Raw genomic sequence first — 7,054 nt, 5'->3', positions numbered from 1 at the left:
GTTGTGTAATTCTTTTGGTTAGCATTCAAGACTTTACTGGCATAATAAATCACATGCACCAAATTGTTTTTCCTTTGTCCTAACACGGCCCCAATAGCAAGGTCTGATGCATCACACATCAGTTCAAAAGGTAAGTTCCAATCAGGTGGGGCAATGATAGGTGCAGAGGAAAGTTTTTGCTTCAAGAGATCATAGGCTAGCATGCAATTTTTATCAAATACAAAGGGTGTATCAGAGACGAGCAAGTTACTCAAAGGTTTGGCTATTTTAGAAAAGTCTCTAATAAACCTTCTGTAAAAACCAGCGTGTCCCAAAAAGCTCCTAACTGCCTTGACATTACTTGGTGGAGGTAGTTTTTCAATGATTTCCACCTTAGCTCTGTCCACCTCCATGCCTCTATTAGAGATTTTGTGGCCAAGGACTATTCCTTCTGTGACCATGAAATGACACTTTTCCCAGTTTAATACTAGATTAGTCTCTTGGCACCTCTTAAGCACCAAGGCAAGGTGGTGTAGGCAGCTGGGAAAAGAATCCCCAAACACAGAAAAATCGTCCATGAAGACCTCAATAAATTTTTCAATCATGTCCGAAAAGATGGACAGCATGCATCTTTGGAAAGTGGCAGGTGCATTGCACAACCCAAAGGGCATGCGTCTATAAGCAAAAACTCCATATGGACAAACAAATGATGTTTTCTCTTGATCACTAGGATCAACTACTATTTGGTTGTAGCCCGAATATCCATCCAAGAAGCAATAGTAAGCATGTCCGGCAAGCCTTTCAAGCATCTGATCCATGAATGGGAGTGGGAAATGATCTTTTCTGGTGGCTTCATTGAGTTTCCTGTAGTCTATGCACATCCTCCATCCAGTAACGGTTCTTGTGGGTATGAGTTCGTTCTTCTCATTTGGAACCACAGTTATGCCACCTTTCTTGGGCACTACATGGATGGGACTAACCCATGGGCTATCAGAAATGGGGTAGATTACCCCTGCCTGCCATAACTTCCTCACTTCCTTTTGTACCACTTCTTTCATGACGGGGTTCAATCTTCTTTGAGCTTGAATGGAGGGTCTAGCATCCTCTTCTAACAAGATTTTATGCATGCATATGGATGAACTTATCCCCTTCAAATCAGCTAGGGTCCATCCAATGGCATCTTGATGAGTTTGCAGCACCTTGATCAATTCTTCTTCTTGTTCTTGGCTCAAGGCCGAGCTAATGATAACAGGGTGACTCTCATCACTACCCAAGTATGCATACTTGAGATTAGGGGGCAATGCTTTGAGCTCAGGTTTTGGTGCTTCCTTTTCTTCTTTCACTTTCTCTGGCCTACTTAGCATAGTTGTGTCATCATCCTTGATATCACTAACTTCAATATCCTTGGTGAACTCCTCCTCTGCCACTTCCTTTATTGTTTCCTCAAAAGTTTCTTGTACTGCAATGTCCACTACATCAACCCTCATGCACTCCCTTAGTGATTCTGATGGATAGCTCATTGCCTTGAATACATTAAACACTAATTTCTCATCATGGAGTCTAAGAGTGAGTTCACCCTTTTGTACATCTATGATGGCTCCAGCAGTAGCTAGGAAGGGTCTTCCCAGAATTATTGAAGCTTTGGCTTCTTCCTCCATATCTAACACCACAAAATCAGCAGGAAATATAAATTCTCCCACCTTTACCAACAAATCCTCAACTATCCCATGAGGGAATTTAAAAGTTCGATCTGCCAATTGGAGGGCCATTCTTGTTGGTTTGGCCTCTTCAATCTTCATTCTTTTCATCATTGTTAGCGACATCAAATTGATGCTGGCCCCTAAATCACACAAGGCCTTCTCCACCATGACTTCTCCTATAATACAGGGGATTTGGAAACTGCCTGGGTCCTTCAATTTCTGAGGCAATTTGTGCTGAATGATGGCACTGCATTCTTCAGTTAACAACACAGTTTCCTCATTTCTCCAGCTTCTCTTCTTGGTCATCAATTCTTTTAAGAATTTTGCATAGAGTGGCATTTGCTCTATTGCTTCAGCAAAGGGAATGTTGATTTGAAGCTTCTTGAAAATCTCCAAGAACCTGGAGAATTGGCCATCCTTTTCACTTTTCATCAAACGTTGAGGATAAGGTGCTTTAGGTGTGTAAGGCTTCAAGACCTCTTTTTCTTTTTCTTTTGTTGCAAACGGTGTAACAGATTGTCCTTGTTCTTTGTCTTTCACATTTTCCTTTACTTCATCCTCTGTGGTTTCCCTTGAAATCTCCTTTAGATTCTTTCCACTTCTGAGGGTTATGGCCTTACATTCCTCCCTTGCAATAGCCTTAACAGTATGAGAACTGCTTGTCCCAGGGGCTTGCTTAGTCAAATACAAAATTTGATTTTCTAGCTTCTGGATGGCAGCTCCTTGGTTTTGCAAGTTAGAATTTACTTCTTCCTTAAAAGCCTTCAATTCAATTATGTCTTGGCTCATGGTTGCAAGCATTCCTTCCATCCGGTTTAATTGATCTTGAAATTGTTGGTTCGGATTAGGTTGGGTATGTTGATTATTTTGGCCATGATATGATGGTTGGGGGTAAGTGTTTTGTGTGGCTTGGTATGATCTTTGGTTGGAGTTTTGGTATGTGGAATTGTTTTGTTGGTTGTGGTTGTAAGGTTTGTGGTTTTGTGGTTGGGTTTGTTGGTTTCCCCACCCAAAGTTTGGGTGGTTTCTCCAGCCTGGGTTGTAAGTGTTGGAGTGTGGATCATATGATTGCCTTTGTTGGTTTCCCACATAGTTAACCTCATCCCAATCACCTCCTTCAATGCCTACTTCCTCTTGATCTTGTGTGTGTATTGCAGCCACTTGCTTTGTTTCTAATTGCCTGGTAAGCTCTGCTAGTTGCTTGGCAAACACCTTGTTTTGGGCTAGAATTGTATCAACATGGTTCAGCTCCATGACTCCCTTAGTGTTGTGCCTTTCTGATGCATAGTAGTACTCATTCTCAGCCACTGTCTCGATCACTTCAATGGCTTCTTCCACGGTCTTTTTCTTGTTCAATGAACCTCCTGATGAATGGTCTACAGCCTTCCTTGATTCATAAGAGAGCCCATCATAGAAGATGTGCAGTTGCACCCAATCATGGAACATGTTTGGTGGGCATTTCCTTGTCAAGTCCTTGAATCTCTCCCATGCCTCGTAGAGAGTTTCACCATCTTGTTGTCTAAAAGTCTGGACCTCAGATCGAAGCCTATTGACCTTTTGTGGAGGGTAGAAACGTGCCAGAAACTTGCCTTCCACCTCATCCCATGTGGTTAGACTCCCCCTTGGGAATGATTCCAGCCACTTAGCTGCCTTGTCCCTAAGTGAAAATGGGAACAAAAGCAGTTTATAGGCATCTTCCTGGACTCCATTGGACTTCACAGTGTCACAAATTCTCAGGAATTTTGTGAGATGTTGGTTTGGGTCTTCATTAGCACTTCCTCCAAAGGAACAATGATTTTCCACCAATGATATTAGCTGTGGCTTGAGCTCAAAATTGTTGGCCTGAATGGGTGGTTTCTGGATGCTACTACCACAGTTCCCAGAGGTTGGGTTTATGTATGAACTAAGAACCCTCCTCTCAGGAATGGCATTGTTTCCATCAGCTCTCTCATGGTTGTGAACTTCTCTATCCATGTTGAGATCTAGAGCTTCCTCAAAATTGTCCTCAGATTCTCCTTCAGATTCCTCTTCTCCCACTACTCTCTTCCCTCTTGCTTCCCTTCTAAGTCTATGAAGGGTCCTTTCCGGTTCGGTATATGGAGGAGTTGATGTCTCTCATCTCCTACCTGTCATACAAGAACACAGCTCAAACACAAACAAGTGAAATACTCTTGGTTAATGGAAGAGTATGGTTAGATCAATTGAGGAATTAAATCAAACAGTTAGTGAGTCAGTGAGTTAGTTGCATGGATTTAAAGGCATAAAGAAGGAAAGCATGTAACCAAGTGCAGAAATTAAAATTCAACAAGTATCTAGAACAGAATTAATCAAAGCAAGAGAAAATTGCTCAATCTAGTTAGCTTCCAATTTGAGAATTGTCAATCGAAAACCAATCCCCGGCAACGGCGCCATAAACTTGATGCGCATAAACGTGTTATGCTACGATTTAGGAAATTGCACGATCGGCAAAATTCCTTCCGGCAAGTGCACCGGTTATCGTCGTCAAGTAAAAACTCACAATAGAGTGAGGTCGAATCCCACAAGGATTGGTTGAGTGAGCAATTCGGATTAGAAGTGTGTTCTAGTTGAGCGGAATCAAGATTTGAGATGAGAATTGCGGAATGTAAAATTGGCGGGAAAAGTAAATGACAAGAAAATTAAATGGCTGAATCTTAAATTGCATGAATTAAAGAGCAGAATGTAAATTGCTGAAATTAAAAGGGAATGGGGATGATTGCAAGAATTGAATTGCAGAATGTAAAGAGAAAGTGGAAATCAGAAATGGGGAATTCATTGGGTTTAGGAGATATTGAAATCTCCGAATCAAAACATGTAAATCTCTTCCTCAACCAATGCATTCATTGAATTTTGCTTGGCAATCTTATATGATTGGATCCCAATTCCTTGGCTCACCAATGCTCTCTAAAAACAAACAAATTCCCAATCCCTTGGTTTAAATGTTCATAAGAAGAGATGATGCTTGATCACTGATTATACCACACAATTTCATGAACCACAATTTGGTAGGATTACATGTCACAATATCCATCCAAACCCCAATCCAATCCACTGTGAGAAAGCTTCTCTAGCATGAATCCTCCATTCCTTTCCCAAGGCTCCGAAGGATTCCAAGTATGAGTGGTCTCTTTCCCAAGACAACTACTCAATGGAATTAGATCGAGAAGCTTTCTAACGAAATTCAAGAGAAAAGATTGAAGAAGAAGATAAACTATTATTGATTCATTGAATTACAATAGAGCTCCCTAACCCAATGAAAAGGGGGTTTAGTGAATCATAGCTCTGAATTCAATTACAAAGAAAAGGAAACTAGCTAAAAGTGAAAAGTACCAGTCCCTCTAACTTAACTTTTATCCTATTTATACACTTTCTATATTGAGCTTCAGTTGTGCTTCTTGGGCTTTGAGGCCTCTCCTTGCTTTCCTTTTGCCTTGGGTTTATGATCCATAATCTTGATGAGGTTGTTGATCCAGATCCTGTAACATTTATTGAGCCAACTTAGTGATAATCAAATAATGACACATGACTCAATAAATTGAGATTTCAAACTCATCAATCCTTCAGGCCCAATCCCATAAACCATGATATTCAATTGGGTTTCATACCAAAGTAAGTTTAAGTTAATACTTGTGCTCAAAGACTAACTTAAATCACAATATTTTTGGCCCAGAAACCCTTTTCAATAGTGGCGTTTAAGTTGTAGTTTAAGCTTAAACTGCAACTTAAACGCCAGACACTTCCAGTGAGGCCATTTGTAGAAGCACGTTTAAGCTTCAGTTAAGGTTAAACTGAAGCTTAAACGTGGAAATGGAAGAAGGTAGCCCTGGAGAGTAATGTAGTCGAACACGTTTAACCTCCAGTTTAAGGTTAAACTGGAGGTTAAACGTGGAAAAGGAATGAGGCATCCTGGAGGTCGAACACGTTTAACCTCCAGTTTGAGGTCAAACTGGAGGTTAAACGTGGAAAGGGGTGTAGGCATACTGGAGGTCGAACACGTTTAACCTCCAGTTTGAGGTCAAACTGGAGGTTAAACGTGGAAGCTTGGAATGGTGGCCCTGGAGGTGTCGAACACGTTTAACCTCCAGTTTGGGGTCAAACTGGAGGTTAAACGTGGAGATGGAGAGAGCAACCCTGGAGTGAAAAAACTATCGAACACGTTTAAGCTCCAGTTTGAGTCAAACTGGAGCTTAAACGTGGAATGGCCCCTGGTACTCTTCCTGGTTCTGGCGTTTAACCTCCAGTTTGAGGTCAAACTGGAGGTTAAACGTGGAACTCCTCCCTGGTTGGCATACTCATTCTGGCGTTTAACCTCCAGTTTGAGGTCAAACTGGAGGTTAAACGTGGAATGCTCCTTAAGTGAGGCTTTTCATTCTGGCGTTTAACCTCCAGTTTGAGGTCAAACTGGAGGTTAAACTTCAATCCCAGCATTTCTTATCCTTCATGATTTTGGCGTTTAAGCTCCAGTTTAGGCTTAAACTGGAACTTAAACTCCATATGTGATATACAAGCTTCCTTTATTGATTTTGTTGCTTCCTTGCTTAGCCTCTTCTTCCCTGAAATCATCCAAACAATTGCATCAAAGTCTTGCAAAATTTCATGAGAAATCTTTCATTCATAGCATTTAAGTAATATAACTAAAACTCATGGAATTTGCATCAAAATCATATTGTTTGGATGGTTCATTACTTTGTTCTTCATTTAACCATTTTTGGTTACTTTAAGCTCAAGAAAATGCATAAAACAACTAAAACTAACAGAAAAATGCTAGTGAAACTAGCCTATGATGCCTTGGCATCAGCATGAAATAATGTAAAATGCACAATGTATGCTTGAATCAAGGTGTAAGTGAATATCTACCCAAAACTAGCTTATTTCCTAAGGGAATGCATGAAACTATCCTAAAAACAGTAAAGAAAAGGTCAGTGAAACTGGCCAAGATGCCTTGGCATCACAACACCAAACTTAAAGCTTGCTTGTCCCTAAGCAAGTACTGGAACAAGAGAATGATGAATGGAATGCCAAGAGCAATGAGTCATTCTTGTGGAAGTCATATCACTGATTTTATGGTGGTTTCATGCATAGCAACTTAGGTTCATTCCTTTATTGGCTTTCAGACCTTTATCATGTCCTAAAACACTCAACTTGCTTACATCCCATGAGACTTTTATTCATTGATCCCTTTATTGTCATTTCAGAGCTTATTGGTGTTCTTAGGCTAAGTGCTCTGTAAGGGGGCAACTTTTTAAGATAAGCTTTCAGCCAACACTCCCAAACCAGTTGGTTCAAGGTGCTAGGTGTTGAAGCACCCCTAAGGACTTACTCTCTCAAGTCTCTCCCCCATACATACACACCACAGG

The 7,054-nt window shown here is 40.8% G+C and overlaps 1 non-coding gene across 1 annotated transcript; it reads left to right on the top strand.

Annotated features, from left to right (window-relative positions):
* Window positions 1-3,123: 3,123 nt before the first annotated feature.
* On the top strand, window positions 3,124-3,227 carry LOC148580602 (small nucleolar RNA R71). The gene has a single exon (XR_015899425.1). It is a non-coding gene; the product is annotated as a small nucleolar RNA R71 (small nucleolar RNA).
* Window positions 3,228-7,054: the final 3,827 nt, after the last annotated feature.

Source organism: Arachis ipaensis, chromosome B10, assembly GCF_059453495.1.
Source record: "Arachis ipaensis isolate K30076 ecotype BB chromosome B10, ASM5945349v1, whole genome shotgun sequence".
In the NCBI taxonomy this organism is placed as follows: Eukaryota; Viridiplantae; Streptophyta; class Magnoliopsida; order Fabales; family Fabaceae; genus Arachis; species Arachis ipaensis.
This window is presented reverse-complemented; position numbering and strand designations above follow the sequence as displayed.